Here is a 17523-nt window from a genome sequence, read left to right on the forward strand (position 1 = left end):
TATTTTACGAAAATGAATGTATCAATCCACCTTTCCAGAGCGTCCAATGGAGTCATATTTACACCCACACAGTGAAAATAAAGACAACTGACATAAATCTTTATTACAAATCCTTAGCGCACATTAGTTTTCTTAATGTTTCCAGAGTCAGCTTCCTGCCTACACAGCACATTCTCTTCTACCATATATTTGTATTGTTTTTCTGTTGTTCTTTGTAAATAAGAAAATCAAAAATTGTTTCTATATTTAATATAACAGAGCTGCTTTTTAATAAAATAACCAACTACTGTAAAATAAAATCTTTAACTCACAGCAGTGCCTCTCTCTCTCATGTTTGTGTGACTAAATGGATTATTAAAATTAGAGTGATCTTAAATTACTTCTATTATGTAATTTGTTTCATTCTCTTTGTATCCTTTGTGTAAGAAGCAATAATGCACTACTGGAGTCTGCTGAACACATCAGGTTAGCCAATGACATGACGCATTTATGTAGTCACCAATCAGCATCTCCTGAAATTACCAAGGAATCCTTTTCTACAAAAGATACCAAGAGAACAAAACAAATTAGATAAAAGAAGCAAATTGGAAAATGGTTTCAAATCACATGCTCTACCTTAATGATAAAAGAAAAAAATGTGGGTGTCATGTCCCTTTAAGACTCTAACATGCAGGGAGAGGAGGGTCTTATCCACAGAACCATTTTATAAAGCGGAAATGTACTATCTAATTAAAGGGAACCATTCTATTGTAGCATTTTAAACCAACCCTCATTGGTAGCTACTTGCAATTAAAAAACATGCAATCTGCTACCTAATATATGCATTTAAAAGTGACAATAAATACCTTGTAATTAGATTTTTTTCTGCAGTCTTGCAATACATTAAAGGAACAGGCAAGTCCAAAATAAACTTTCATGATTCAAATAGGGCATGTAATTTTAAAGGGACAGTCAACACCAGAATTTTTGTTTTAAAAGATAGATAATGCCTTAATTACCAATTCCCCAGTTTTGCATAACCAACACAGTTATAATTATACACATTTTACCTCTGTAATTACCTTGTATCTAAGCCTCAGCAGACTGCCCCCTTAATTCAGTTCTTTTGACAGAGTTGCAGTTTAGCCAATCAGAGCTGTCTCCATGGTAAATTCACGTGCATGAGCTCAATGTTATCTATATGAAACACGAACTAATGCCCTCTAGTGGTGAAAAACTATCAAAATGCATTTAGATTAGAGGCAGCCTTCAAGGTCTAAGAAACTAGCATATGAACCTCCTAGGTTTAGCTTTCAACCAAAAATACCAATAGAACAAAGCAAAATTGGTGATAAAAGTAAATTGGAAAGTACATGCCCTATTTGAAACATGAAAGTTTTTTTGGACTTGACTGTCCCTTTAAACAAATTTCCAATTTACTTTTATCACCAATTGTGCTTTGTGAATGCCTTGACAGTTTTTCACCACTAGAGGGCATTAGTTCATGTGTGTCATATAGATAACATTGAACTCACGTACGTGAAGTTACCTAGGAGTAAGCACTGATTGGCTAAAATGCAAGTCTTTTAAAAGAACTGACATAAGGGGGCTAACTATATCAATGGGTATAATCCAAATCTCCAAAAAACGATCCTAACTACCTAACACCCCTATTGCCCTAATTAAACCCCTAGTGTGCTCTTAACATGCGGTCCGTCAGTCCAATAGGGGTGTTAGGTAGTTAGGATCGTTTTTTGGAGATTTGGATTATACCCATTGATAAAGGTACTAGACAGGTACTGAAACGTTTGGGGGTAAACTGTGTTTTGGATGCTGTGATCAAGAAAAGAATAAAATGACTTTTTTCAGACCAGTGAGTGCAGCATCTTTTATTCTATATTGAGTAAAACTGGACTGTGTATGTATGTGTTATGCAGCACCCCAGCAGCTGTGATTGTCTTATGGAGTGCACCTGAAATTGGATTGGTACAAACCGCTCAAAATAAAATATGTAAAATACAAGTCACGTGCGTTTTACCCCAGTTCCCTAATCACATATGTTAATCTCTATACAGGTGGCCCTAGTTTTACAACGGTTCAATTTACACCGTTTCAGAATAACAACCTTTTTTTCCAGTCATGTGACTGCTATTGAAAAGCATTGAGAAGCAGTGCATTTATTAAAATAGCCCGTAGGTGGAGCTGTCCGCTTGTGTTGCAGCAAAGCCTAGCAAGCTGAAATTAATCAGTTTAACCAGACCTGAGCTATCGAGCAGATTTCAAAGAAACAAGATCTTCCTGTCTATAAATCAGTCCAGATTGGAATGCATAGAAAGAACTGTTTGCAGAAAAATGCAAGTGAAGTCTGTGTTGTGTGATTATTTTATTAGGTTTATAATGCTGTTTAGCAAATGTTTTTGTTCATTTAACTTAGTTTAATTATATATTTTGTGTTGTGTGATTATTTTATTAGATTTATAATGCTGTCTAGCATTTAAAGTCTTCATTTCAAAGCTTCAAAAATAATGTATTAGGTGTTACTTATGACAATTTTGAGAGGGGCCTGGAACCTATCTCCCTCACTTCCCATTGACTTACATTATAAACTGGGTTTCAATTTACAACGGTTTCGATTTACAACCATTCCTTCTGGAACCTAACCCCGGCGTAAACTGAGGGCTACCTGTAGTTCTTTATATAGTTCAGTAATGTGACTGGCTAGCAAATATAAAGTTCCCCTCTAGGAAGTCTATTTACAATTTTCTACCTCAATCCCTATGAGGTAAGTGCCGCACATGAGACAGACTATTCCACTCATGATCTTGTTTGATTTCCTTTCGTCGCTCCCAGGTGTGAAGAAAACAAGTGAAATGTAAATTTAGATGAAATAAAGTGCCCTTGTTTTTAATAGGATTATTTAAAACCGGGCACCGATTCATCTAAATAGACATTCACTTTAAAGTTGTGTGTAGTTTTCACCTTGTTACTCATCACTTGTATGGCCAGTACCTCTGATGAAGAAGGCAAAATTTTAAAGACCATAAACATTTATTGTCAAATCGAACTCTCTTGTTCTACTCTCACGCAAGCAGTATATATTTTGTGAACAGTGGGCGATTCACCACATTACTACAGGGTAGGTCCACCATTTAAAGAACACATGTGTTACCTCATATCATTGAGGTTAATAAATGTGAGTGAGAATTTTAAGAATTCAAGAATATTGTTTTAATAAATGGTGTTGACCTATAAATGGTTTTCTTTCTCCCTCCTACACTCATTCAAGAAACTGGCCGTACAAGTGAAAAGATGAAAACTACACACTCAACTTTAAAGTGAATGTCAATTTAGATGAATCGGTGCCCGGTTTTAAATAATCCTATTAAAAACAAGGGCCCTTTAATTAATCTAAATTTACATTTCAGTAGTTTTCTTCAAATACCTTTTAATCTTCACATCCGCTCCAGCGATTCCCCTGGCCATCGGAAGCCTCTTCATACTTCAGAAGTGATGAATCCGGCTTCCTCCAATCACGGCTTCCCCCCTGGGGGAATCATGGCCTGAGGCAACGCTGTGATTGGAGGAAGCCGGATTTGTCATTTTGGACCCGCGAAGAGTGCTTGCGACGGGCGGAGGAAGTGCTGCAGTGGCTGTAAGGATTAAAAGGTAGGTATTTGAAGAAACAAGTGAAACGTAAATTTTGACCGATTCATCTAAATGTATATTCACTTTAAGCTTCAAGTGTTAAACAAGTCATTAGTGCTCTTTAGTGTATGAGAGTTAATTACTATAGCAAATGTATACTAGTTTATATCAGGAACGCTTTTAAAAAAAATGGTTGTCAGTTCCCATTTCAATTTTGTTTGAGATTAGGTATTTTCACTAAGGGCACCCATCCATCTCAGTTCAATTTGTCTGCCTAGGGATGTGCTTGAAAATGTAACAAACTTAATATGGACAAGGAGTAAAAAAAATCCTGTAACAAAGACAAAATCATTTTATAGAAATAACACAACTGCTACAAATTTTACAAGTGTGTGTGAGAGAGAATGTGCGTCAGTGAGTGTTATTATATGAAAACCCCAGAACAATTTGGTACCTCAAGAAAATATATTAAGAAAAATGTGTGAGAGGACTCACAGATGCAGAAGAAATAACTGCTACCATACTTCACCACATTTAAGTGAGATAGGAAACAAGAAACATGTTGTGTGTATATATATATATATATATATATATATATATATATATATATATATATATATAAAAATATTTTTTTCTATATGAAGAACATTGTTGTTTCAAGTATTTCATTAAAACACATTAAAATATATAAAAAAATTAAAGTGAATAAAAATGATATAGCATGTTTCAAGGTATTTGACTGATTATATATATATATATATATATATATATATATAAAATATTAGAAAGAAAGAGCTCTACCATATTTTAGAGAGCTAAAGCGGATTACAAGCCGCACCATATCACACCCACACTTAATTAATAAAGGGGATATCTTAAACAGGTATGCTGAACATATATATATATTTATTAAAAACAAAGCCAAAAACAAATGCTGTGAAAGTGGCCAATAACACAATTCAAGTGTAGTGCACTACCAACAGGTAATTTTACTAGCATGCTATGGATTTTAGAGCCGGCTCATAAAAGTTAATCTCTGCTACCGGGCACTTGAGTGTTAATACACGCTCCGGTTGTTAGTAAACAAAATGCCGTCCTTAATTCTCCTTAATTATTTTATTACTGATCCGGTACCGGATTTAAAAGATATATGCAAGAGTCAATGTGTGGCAAATAAATAACCAGTCGCTCCAATCACATATGCTGCATTACAGCAATCCTCAGGGTGCAAGGCTTACTGCTGCACGGCTTACCTTCACTTCATTCACACACTCAACGGATATTCCCAGACAGGATCCCTTCCGCGGTGTGTCTCACTGATGTGTACGGCCGATGCAGCTCTTCACTTGCCCAGATTGTAACACTTGATATTGTTATCGCCAACCTCACAGCTGTTTCACCATGCTGGCGTCCTCCACGCTGTGTCTGTTCCAAACATTACGCGTTTCGCCCCTCCCCCTTTCCAGGCTGAACTCAGGGCTTCATCAGATGTGTCAGGTTAGACAGCTTGAGCTGGATTTTAAACACTTGTGCGGATACATTGTTACAACCCCTTCTAAGGTTTCTTAAAGGGGAATGATATTGTGCATGTTAATACATTGGCTACAAATTGATAAATGGTATTTAAATATAAAGAACTAAACTATACATTTATGGCTATTTACAATTTGCAAACTTTTATGTTATGGAAATTACAATACAAATGATGACAATCAGCACTAACATTTCTACTTTAACATCGATTAGCAGATAAGTAGTACACTATATCATACAGTGCTACAATTTTTATTGCTTTATTCTTAGACACATGATAAAACATGTATCTTTTTCACAATGTTTAGTAGGATTACAGAGTATTTACAGAAAACAAGAAAATTAGATTTTTTCATTCAAGCCCAGAGGAGAGAGGATGTTGAGTCTATACATCCAACGTGACTCATGTTGGAGTAATAGTTGATCAACATTACCCCCTCTCCTTCTGGGCTTGATATGCTCAATACCTAGTACCCTGAGATGAGAGAAGTCAGAGTTGTGCATTTTTTGGAAATGTCTAGCCACCGGGCTATCTGACTCTTTATCCTTAATGCTATCTCTGTGTTCTCTCACTCGTTCCTTTAGTCCTCGTGTAGTTTTCCCAATGTAAAATTTGGGGCACGAGCAGTGTAACATATAAATAACATTTGTGGTATTACAGATTATTCTTTCATTTATGTGATATGACCTATCTGAATATGCTGTGCAAAAACTTGAGGCTTTAACTATGTACTTGCAGTACACACATCCGCCACAAGGTTCACACCCTTTCCTAGTCTGTGCTTGTGTTAGCCAATTTTTGGGAGTATCTCTCTGGAACTCACTATGGACTAATCTGTCTTTGATACTCGGTGCTCTCTTAGCGGTGAGAAGGATATTTAGGAATATATTTGGCAATTGAGTTATCATTGGACAAAATGTGCCAATGTTTTTTAAAGAATATCACGTAATTTATTCCAATGGGAATTGTATTTAGTGATAAGACAGATTTCATTATCTCCTCTTGGTTTTTCAACTGCCTTATATAATAATTCATTTCTTCGTGTCTGCCTAGCTCTCAACCAGCCTTTTCTCACCTGGTTTCTAGAGTAGCCCCTCTGAAGAAATCTCTGCGCCATATCACTGGCCTGACTTTCAAAATCTGACTCAGTGGAACAGCATCTCTTGAGCCTCAAGAACTGTCACACCGGAATGCCATTTTGAGGGCTTCAGGATGATGGCTGGAGGCATTTAACAAATTTTTAGTTGTTGTTTCCTTCCGGAACACTTTGGTTTTTAATTATCCATTCTCAATAGTCAATTTGAGATCCAAAAAGGTAGCTTCCTTATCGCTAATTTGATGAGTTAAGAACAAGTTTCTGTTGTTCTTGTTCAATATCTCAATAAATTTGTCTGCTAATTCTACATCCCCTTTCCACAGCACTAGGATGTCATCCACAAAACGCAGCCATAGGGCGACATGAGCCTCCACCCATTGATCCAACTCCTGGAAAACATCAATTGCTTCCCAGACGCCTAGGTGTAAACAGGCATAGGTGGGGGCGCACGCTGCACCCATGGCTGTGCCTCTTAACTGCCTGTAAAGTTTCCCATCAAACATAAATATGTTCTTGGTCAACACAAATTCTAACAGTTGTAGTACTAGATTAGTGTTGTCACTGTACTCTTCTCCACGCAGTCTAAGAAAATATTCTGCTGCTTTTAAACCAACCTTATGTGGAATGGAAGAGTACAGTGACTGCACATCAAGAGTAAGCAGAAGCATATCTGGCTCAATTTTAATCTTATCCAGTCTTCTCAGGACGTCCCCCGTGTCTTGCACATAGGAGGATAGTTCAGTGAGGAAGGGCCGCAGATAAAAATCTACGTATCTACTGATGCCTTCAGTCGGTCCCCCAATGCCTGACACGATGGGACGTCCTGGGGGATTGGTGATATTCTTATGTAATTTAGGGATACAGTAAAATGTAGGTATTACTGGGTGTGCAGGGATTAAGAACTCAAATTCATTTTTCGTTATCCACCCTGAATCTTTAGCATGTTTTAGGATAGTAAATAAATCATCACAAGATTTTTCATACACCTGCCTTGTGACCACCTCATACTGTTCCTTTACATGAAGCTGTCTCATGACTTCCTTAACATAATCTGCTTGGTTTAGGATTACAATATTTCCTCCCTTATCGGATGGCTTAATCTGAATTTCTTTCTTACTCATCAATTCTTTGAGAGCTTCTCTCTCATTTTTGATGAGATTCTTACTCACCACACCTGATATCCCTATATTGCCTACATCTTTTTCCACACATTTAACAAACGTGTGTACACTTGGTGACAAGGATAGCTGGGGCATGAACTTAAAAGGAGGTTTAAAGTTCGATTTTTTGGGGTAATTTATACTGGTGTTAACTTCCGCCTGTTCTTCTAATAAGGATACTAAATTTTCAATAGCTACCGTATCCTGTCACTGAGGTCACTACTCTGAAATTTATTACCCCACAATTTCTTAAAGGGCCACTGTAAGTAAATATTTCCTATGCCTGTTACTAACTAACTACCCCAAATACGCTTTTATCAATAGCATTTCATTAACATATCTCTACCGTATATCAGAAATCTTGTCTGCAAATTTAATTGTTTTCCAAACCCACTCCGTGGGTATCCTTTGCTCTGTACCAATCCGTTTACAATACCTAGGTTTCAAAATGGCGCTTCAAACACAAAGTTATTGGTTTAAGTATTTTGAACATGCAGTGCTGAAAATAGTGGGCAGGATAATGTGACATCATCGGCGAATAAAAGATATAACTTTTAGAACGTTATGAAACTTTGTTTTGGAGAAAATATAGGTCAGTAGGTTTTAATTAATGTTTATTAACTTTAATATGTTAGTTGTTTAGCTTAAAAATTATAACAGAAAGTAATCCTTTAAGTATGATCTTCCTTGCATAAAGGTTTAGATATTTCACAAATTCAAATTTGTCCAAGCTGCTAGTGGGACAGAATGATAATCCTTTCTTTAAAATGTTTATATGTGCCATATTTAAACTAACTGTGGAGAATTAATCACTGACATTTCCTCTCCACTATTGGTTAATTTGTATTTTCCCAGAACTGACTCTTTCCTCTGGTTCCTTGTTGTCATGCAATACTAGGGGTTGCTCCTGTATCTCCCTCCTCTGCTCCTCTGTCTCTGCCTGCTGGAGTAAGCGGGACCACCTCCCCCTCTTTCGTCTGCCTCCTCTCCGGGTCCTACCAATAAACTGATCCTACCCTGTAAAGCAGTCCTAATATTCTGGGGGGCGCTTTCTAATTCATTTTCAGAGTTGTCTGTACCCGAGTCATAAGCATATCTAGTGCTGTTATTATTTCTGTATACATATATGGTTCCTTTCTTAAAATCATCCTGATCCCTTACCATTTTTCGCCTTTTTCTAAACTTAATTTCACTTTGTAGTTTTTCCAGGCTTTTTGAGCCTCCTTATTAAGTTTGTCAAAGGCAGGATCATTAGCAAAAAGATTAACTTGTTCATAAATTTTACTTGTTTCAATTTTACTTTCCTCCAGCCTCTTTTCATCCTCGTCTATCATTAACTGCATCAATTCTAGGGTGCATCTTGTTAGTATTGCATTCCATTTCTGGATAAAATCAGTATTTGACTCTACTCCTCTTAAATTTATCCCTGGGTCAAGTCTTATCCTTAGGCCTCTAGGGATTAATTCTTCTTTAACATATCTTTGTAAGCTAGCTAGCTCCCATTTAATTTTAAGTTCTTTGATTGCTTTTTTCTTATACTCTTTAATGCTGAAAATACATCATTACTCTTCTCTTCAATGTTAGTTTCATCTATATTGATTGAAGGTTTAAAAGCCTCATCTATATCACTAACCCATTTTCCTCTGTTAGTTTAAAAGCCATTTTGTATAGTATTCAGTTGAAATTATATGCACAGTCAAAACCTATTCAGGGCAATATCACCTTTATGAAACAAAAGTGTAATTATATCAGCTGATGCTCACCTAAAGAAATAAGGTCTATTGCAACTTATTTAATACGCATTATGATACTAGGGCTAGGGGGCACTCAGAATGCTAATGGGTACCGTGTTATGTGCTAGCAATCCAAAAAATTATATATAAAATATTAGAAAGAAAGAGCTTTACCATATTTTAGAGAGCTAAAGCGGATTACAGGCCGCATCATATCACACCCACACTTAATTAATAAAGGGGATATCTTAAACAGGTATGCTGAACATATATATATATATTTATTAAAAACAAAGCCAAAAACAAATGCTGTGAAAGTAGCCAATAACACAATTCAAGTGTAGTGCACTACCAACAGGTAATTTTACTAGCATGCTATGGATTTTAGAGCCGGCTCATAAAAGTTCATCTCTGCTACCGGGCGCTTGAGTGTTAATACACGCTCCGGTTGTTAGTGAACACAAACAGAATTTATGTTTACCTGATAAATTTCTTTCTCCGACGGTGTGTCCGGTCCACGGCTTCATCCTTACTTGTGGGAATATTCTCTTCCCTAACAGAAAATGGCAAAGAGAGCACAGCAAAAGCTGCCCATATAGCTCCCCCTCTGGCTCCGCCCCCCCAGTCATTCGACCGACGGTTAGGAGAAAAAGGAGAAACCATAGGGTGCCGTGGTGACTGTAGCGTACGGAAACAAAAAAATTTAAACCTGACTAAAAGCCAGGGCTGGCCGTGGACCGGACACACCGTAGGATTAAGAAATTTATCAGGTAAACATAAATTCTGTTTTCTCCTACATTGGTGTGTCCGGTCCACGGCTTCATCCTTACTTGTGGAAACCAATACCAAAGCTTTAGGACACGGATGAAGGGAGGGAACAAGTCAGGTAACCTAAACGGAAGGCACCACAGCTTGCAACACCTTTCTCCCAAAAACAGCCTCCGAAGAAGCATAAGTATCGAATTTGTAAAATTTGGCAAAAGTATGCAGAGAAGACCAAGTCGCTGCCTTACAGATCTGATCAACAGAAGCCTCGTTCTTGAAGGCCCATGTGGAAGCCACAGCTCTAGTAGAGTGAGCTGTAATTCGTTCAGGAGGCTGCCGTCCGGCAGTCTCATAAGCCAATCGGATGATGCTTTTCAGCCAAAAAGAAAGAGAGGTAGCAGTAGCTTTCTGCCCTCTCCTCTTACCAGAATAAACGACAAACAAAGATTATGTTTGTCTGAAATCCTTCGTTGCTTCTAAATAGAATTTTAAAGCATGGACCACATCTAGGTTATTTAACAAACGTTCCTTCTTTGAAACTGGATTCGGACATAGAGAAGGAACAACTATTTCCTGGTTAATATTCCTGTTGCAAACTACTTTTGGAAGAAAACCAGGTTTGGTACGTAAAACTACCTTATCTGCATGAAATATCAGATAGGGAGAAGCACACTGCAAAGCAGATAATTCAGAAACTCTTCTAGCAGAAGAAATAGCAACTAAAAACAGAACTTTCCAAGATAGTAACTTAATATCTATGGAATGCAAAGGTTCAAACGGAACCCCTTGAAGAACTGAAAGAACTAAGATTAGACTCCATGGAGGAGTCATAGGTCTGTAAACAGGCTTGATTCTGACTAACGCCTGTACAAACGCTTGTACATCTGGCACGGCTGCCAGACGTTTGTGCAACAAGACAGACAGAGCAGATATCTGTCCCTTAGAGAACTAGCTGACAGACCTTTCTCCAAACCCTCTTGGAGAAAGGAAAGAATCCTAGAAATTTTGATTTTACTCCAAGAAAAACCCTTGGATTACCATATCTTATGGTAAATTTTCCTAGTCACAGGCTTTCTGGCTTGAACCAGAGTATCTATAACTGAATCTGAAAACCCACGCTTAGATAGAATCAAGCGTTCAATCTCCAAGCAGTCAGTTGCAGAGAGACTAGATTTGGATGTTCGAATGGACCTTGTACTAGAAGATCCTGTCTCAAAGGTAGCTTCTATGGTGGAGCCGATGACATATTCACCAGGTCTGCATACCAAGTCCTGCGTGGCCACGCAGGAGCTATTAGGATCACCGAGGCCTTCTCCTGTTTGATCCTGGCTACCAGCCTGGGAAGGAGAGGAAACGGTGGAAACACATAAGCTACATTGAACGACCAAGGCGCCACCAATGCATCCACTAGTGTCGCCCTGGGATCCCTGGATCTGGACCCGTATCGAGGAACTTTGAAGTTCTGACGAGACGCCATCAGATCCATATCCGGAGTACCCCATAGTTGAGTTAACTGGGCAAAGACCTCTGGGTGGAGTTCCCACTCCCCCGGATGGAAAGTCTGACGACTCAAATAATCCGCCTCCCAGTTGTCTACTCCTGGGATGTGGATTGCAGATAAGTGGCAGGAGTGATCCTCCGCCCATTTGATGATCTTGGATACCTCTGTCATCGCCAAGGAACTCTTTGTTCCCCCCTGATGATTGATGTCCGCTACAGTCGTCATGTTGTCCGACTGAAATCTTATGAATCTCGCCTTCGCTAGGTGAGGCCAGGCCAGGAGCGCATTGAATATCGCTCTCAGTTCCAAAATATTTATCGGGAGAAGGGACTCTAACCGAGACCATAGACCCTGAGCTTTCAGGGAGTCCCAGACCGCGCCCCAGCCTAAGAGACTGGCGTCGGTCGTGACGATGACCCACTCTGGTCTGCGGAAACTCATTCCCTGAGACAGGTGATCCTGAGTCAACCACCAGCGGAGTGAGTCTCTGGTTACCTGGTCTACTTGAATCTGGGGAGACAAGTCTGCATAATCCCCATTCCACTGTTTGAGCATGCACAGTTGCAATGGTCTTAGATGAATTTGAGCAAAAGGAACCACGTCCATTGCTGCAACCATTAGTCCTATTACCTCCATGCACTGAGCTATGGAAGGCTGAGGAATAGATTGAAGAACTTGACAAGCGGTTAGAAGTTTTAATTTTCTGACCTCTGTCAGAAAAATCTTCATTTCTACAGAATCTATTATTGTTCCCAGAAAGGGAACCCTTGTAGACGGGGAACTCTTTTCTACGTTCACCTTCCACCCGTGAGACCTGAGAAAGGCTAATACAATGTCTGTATGAGCCCTTGATCTGGAAAGGGACGACGCTTGAATTAGGATGTCGTCTAAGTAAGGTGCCACCGCAAAGCCCCTCGGTCTTAGAACCGCTAGTAGGGACCCTAGCACCTTTGTGAAAATTCTGGGAGCAGTGGCTAAACCGAACGGAAGAGCCACGAACTGGTTATGTTTGTCCAGAAAGGCGAACCTTAGGAACTGATGATAATCTTTGTGGATAGGAATATGTAGGTACGCATCCTTTAAAGTCCACGGTAGTCATGTATTGACCCTCCTGGATTGTAGGTAAAATCGTTCGAATGGTTTTCATTTTGAATGATGGAACTCTGAGGAATTTGTTTAGAATTTTTAAATCCAGAATTGGCCTGAAAGTTCCCTCTTTTTTGGGAACTACAAACAGGTTTTAGTAAAACCCCAGACCTTGTTCTACTGTTGGAACTGGGTGTATCACTCCCATCTTTAATAGGTCTCCTACAAAATGTAAGAATGCCTGTCTCTTTATCTGGTCTGAAGATAAGCGAGACATGTGGAACCTTCCCCTTGGAGGAAGTTCCTTGAACTCTAGAAGATACCCCTGAGAGACTATTTCTAGTGCCCAGGGATCCGGAACATCTCTTGCCCAAGCCTGAGCAAAGAGAGAAAGTCTGCCCCCTACCAGATCCGGTCCCGGATCGGGGGCTACCCCTTCATGCTGTCTTGGTAGCAGCAGCAGGCTTCTTGGCCTGTTTACCCTTGTTCCAGCCTTGCATTGGTTTCCATGCTGGTTTAGGCTGGGAAGCGTTACCCTCTTGTCTAGAGGTTGCAGAGTTAGGAGACGGTCCGTTCCTGAAATTGCGAAAGGAACGGAAATTAGATTTGTTCTTAGCCTTGAAAGGCCTATCCTGTGGGAGGGCATGGCCCTTTCCCCCAGTGATGTCTGAAATAATCTCCTTCAATTCTGGCCCAAAAAGGGTCTTACCTTTGAAAGGAATATTAAGCAGTTTTGTCTTGGACGACACATCCGCTGACCAAGATTTTAGCCAAAGCACTCTGCGCGCCACTATTGCAAAACATGAATTTTTCGCAGCTAATTTAGCCAATTGAAAAGCGGCATCCAAAATAAAGGAATTAGCCAACTTTAGTGCGTGAATTCTGTCCATGACTTCCTCATATGGAGTCTCCTTATGGAGCAAATTTTCTAGTTCCTCGAACCAAAAAGACGCCGCCGTGGTGACAGGAATAATGCACCAAATTGGTTGGAGAAGGAAACCTTGCTGAACGAATATCTTTTTAAGCAATCCTTCCAATTTTTTATCCATAGGATCTTTGAAAGCACAACTGTCCTCAATGGGAATAGCCGTGCGCTTGGCCAACGTAGAAACTGCCCCCTCAACCTTAGGGACTGTTTGCCATGCGTCCCTTCTGGGGTCGACAATGGGGAACATTTTCTTAAATATAGGAGGTGGGACAAAAGGTATACCTGGCTTCTCCCACTCCTTGGTCACTATGTCCGCCACCCTCTTGGGTATCGGAAAGGCATCAGCATGCACAGGGACCTCTAGGAATTTGTCCATTTTGCACAATTTCTCTGGAATCACCAAAGAGTCACAATCATCAAGAGTAGTTAGCACCTCCTTAAGCAGGGCGAGGAGATGTTCTAACTTAAATTTAAATGCCACGATATCAGGTTCTGCCTGCTGAGAAACTTTTCCTGAATCAGAAATTTCTCCCTCAGACAGACTCTCCCTCACTGCCAATTCAGACTGGTGTGAGGGTATAACAGATAAATTATCGTCAGCGCCCACTTGCTCATCCTCTGTATTCAAAACTGAGCAATCACGCTTTCTGGGAAATGCTGGCAGTTTGGATAAAAGATTTGCTATAGAATTATCCATTACTGCAGTTAATTGCTGCATAGTAACAAGCATTGGCGCGCTAGATGTACTAGGTGTCGCCTGCGCGGGCAAAACTGGTGTTGACACAGAAGGAGAGGATGATGAACTATCCCCACTACCTTCATTTGAAGAATCATCTTGGGCAACCTTATTAAATGTGACAGTACTGTCCTTACTTTGTTTGGACGCCATGGCACAATTTGAACATACATTTAAAGGGGGAACCACCTTGGCCTCCATACACACAGAACATATGCTATCTGAAGGTATAGACATGTTAGACAGACTTTAGCAGGCTATTAATGCAATAAAACCGTTTTTAAACAAAACCGTTACTGTCTCTTTAAATAATAAAAAGAGTACACTTTATTTCTGAATGTTTGAAAAACTATGAAGGAAATATCCGATCTTTACAAAATTTGCACCCTAGTGTCTTAATGCTTTGAAAGTATTGCATACCAAACCCCTTAAATGAGCAAATTTACCAATTACCAGTTTAATGCCATATCAATTTGTAGCCAATGTATTAACATGCATAATATCATTCGCCTTTAAGAAACCTTAGAAGGGGTTGTAACAATGTATCCGCACAAGTGTTTAAAATCCAGCTCAAGCTGTCTAACCTGACACATCTGATGTAGCCCTGAGTTCAGCCCGGAAAGGGGGAGGGGCGAAACGCGTAATGTTTGGAACAGACACAGCGTGGAGGACGCCAGCATGGTGAAACAGCTGTGAGGTTGGCGATAACAATATCAAGTGTTACAATCTGGGCAAGTGAAGAGCTGCATCGGCCGTACACATCACAGTGAGAGACACCGCGGAAGAGATCCTGTCTGGGAATACCCGTTGAGTGTGTGAATGAAGTGAAGGTAAGCCGTGCAGCAGTAAGCCTTGCACCCTGAGGATTGCTGTAATGCAGCATATGTGATTGGAGTGACTGGTTGTTTATTTGCCACACATTGACTCTCGCATATATCTTTTAAATCCGGTACCGGATCAGTAATAAAATAATTAAGGAGAATCAAGGACGGCATTTTGTTTACTAACAACCGGAGCGTGTATTAACACTCAAGTGCCCGGTAGCAGAGATGAACTTTTATGAGCCGGCTCTAAAATCCATAGCATGCTAGTAAAATTACCTGTTGGTAGTGCACTACACTTGAATTATGTTATTGGCCACTTTCACAGCATTTGTTTTTGGCTTTGTTTTTAATAAATATATATATGTTCAGCATACCTGTTTAAGATATCCCCTTTATTAATTAAGTGTGGGTGTGATATAGTGCGGCCTGTAATCCGTTTTAGCTCTCTAAAATATGGTAGAGCTCCTTCTTTCTAATATTTTATATATAATTTTTTGGATTGCTAGCACATAACACGGTACCCATTAGCATTCTGAGTGCCCCCTAGCCCTAGTATCATGAATATATATATATATATATATATATATATATATATATATATATATATATATATATATATATATATATATATATATATACACACACACACACACACACACACACACACACACACACATATATATATATATATACACACACACACACATACACAAACAAACATACACACATTGGAGCCCTTTCCAGTCAAATACCTTGCTATATGCCATATTACTTCCAACCCTTTAAAAAATGTATGCTTACCTTGATAAATGTATTTATTTTTTGACTCGGTGAGTCCACGGAATCCTCAATTACTGTTGGGAATATCACATGTTATATCATGTTAAGTATCACTTCCCTTCCTACAACCCCCAGTCATTCAACCGAAGGAAAAGGAGAGAAAGGAAATAACACAAGGTGCAGAGGTGCCTGAGGTTAATATAAAACAACTGTCTAAAAACAGGGAGGGCCGTGGACTCACTATGTCAAGAAATAAATACATTTATCAGGTAAGTATAAATTTATTTTTCTTTTTTAAGACACAGTGAGTCCACGGAATAATCAATTACTGTTGGGAATCAATACCCAAGCTAGACTACACAGATGATTAGGGAGGGCAAGACAGGTAACCTAAACAGAAGGCACCACTGCTTGCAGAACCTTTCTCCCAGCAATAAAAAACTCAAAATCTTTTTAAATTTAAAAAATGTCTTTTTTAATATATTTTAAAAGCGGTACTGTCTCTTTAAGGCTCTCGATTGAGAAAAGGCAACAGGCAGCAGTAAGGAAATACCCAGACAAACTCTTGACAAATTTCACAGATTTTATTGTATACAATCTCTACACCACAGCTCTAAGCTGCGGTGCCTACACAAACTATCCTAATGAAGGAGCGAGACACAGCAGCCTTAACTTCCTGAGTAAAAACAGAATTTATGCTTACCTGATAAATTACTTTCTCCAACGGTGTGTCCGGTCCACGGCGTCATCCTTACTTGTGGGAATATCTCTTCCCCAACAGGAAATGGCAAAGAGTCCCAGCAAAGCTGTCCATATAGTCCCTCCTAGGCTCCGCCCACCCCAGTCATTCGACCGACGGACAGGAGGAAAAAAACAGGAGAAACTATAGGGTGCCGTGGTGACTGTAGTTAGAGAAAATAATTCATCAAACCTGATTAAAAAAACCAGGGCGGGCCGTGGACCGGACACACCGTTGGAGAAAGTAATTTATCAGGTAAGCATAAATTCTGTTTTCTCCAACATTGGTGTGTCCGGTCCACGGCGTCATCCTTACTTGTGGGAACCAATACCAAAGCTTTAGGACACGGATGAAGGGAGGGAGCAAATCAGGTTACCTAAACAGAAGGCACCACGGCTTGCAAAACCTTTCTCCCAAAAATAGCCTCTGAAGAAGCAAAAGTATCAAATTTGTAAAATTTGGCAAAAGTGTGCAGTGAAGACCAAGTCGCTGCCTTACATATCTGATCAAACAAAGCCTCATTCTTGAAGGCCCATGTGGAAGCCACAGCCCTAGTGGAGTGAGCTGTGATTCTTTCTGGAGGCTGCCGTCCGGCAGTCTCGTAAGCCAATCGGATGATACTTTTAAGCCAAAAGGAAAGAGAGGTAGAAGTCACTTTTTGACCTCTCCTTTTACCAGAATAGACGACAAACAGAGAAGACGTTTGTCTGAACTCTTTTGTAGCTTCTAAATAGAATTTTAGAGCACGGACTACGTCTAAATTGTGTAACAAACGTTCCTTCTTTGAAACTGGATTCGGACACAAAGAAGGAACAACTATCTCCTGGTTAATATTCTTGTTAGAAACAACCTTTGGAAGAAAACCAGGCTTAGTACGCAAAACAACCTTATCTGCATGGAACACCAGATAGGGCGGAGAACACTGCAGAGCAGATAACTCAGAAACTCTTCTAGCAGAAGAAATAGCAACCAAAAACAAAACTTTCCAAGATAACAACTTAATATCTATGGAATGTA

The 17523-nt window shown here is 39.5% G+C and overlaps 1 protein-coding gene across 3 annotated transcripts in view; it reads right to left on the bottom strand.

The window, feature by feature from the left end:
- PARD3B (par-3 family cell polarity regulator beta) overlaps positions 1–17523 on the bottom strand; it is a 1914565-nt gene that overhangs the window by 1799399 nt on the left and 97643 nt on the right. The window lies entirely within an intron of this gene.

The sequence above is a fragment of the Bombina bombina genome, chromosome 1 (assembly GCF_027579735.1).
Source record: "Bombina bombina isolate aBomBom1 chromosome 1, aBomBom1.pri, whole genome shotgun sequence".
Classification (NCBI taxonomy): domain Eukaryota; kingdom Metazoa; phylum Chordata; class Amphibia; order Anura; family Bombinatoridae; genus Bombina; species Bombina bombina.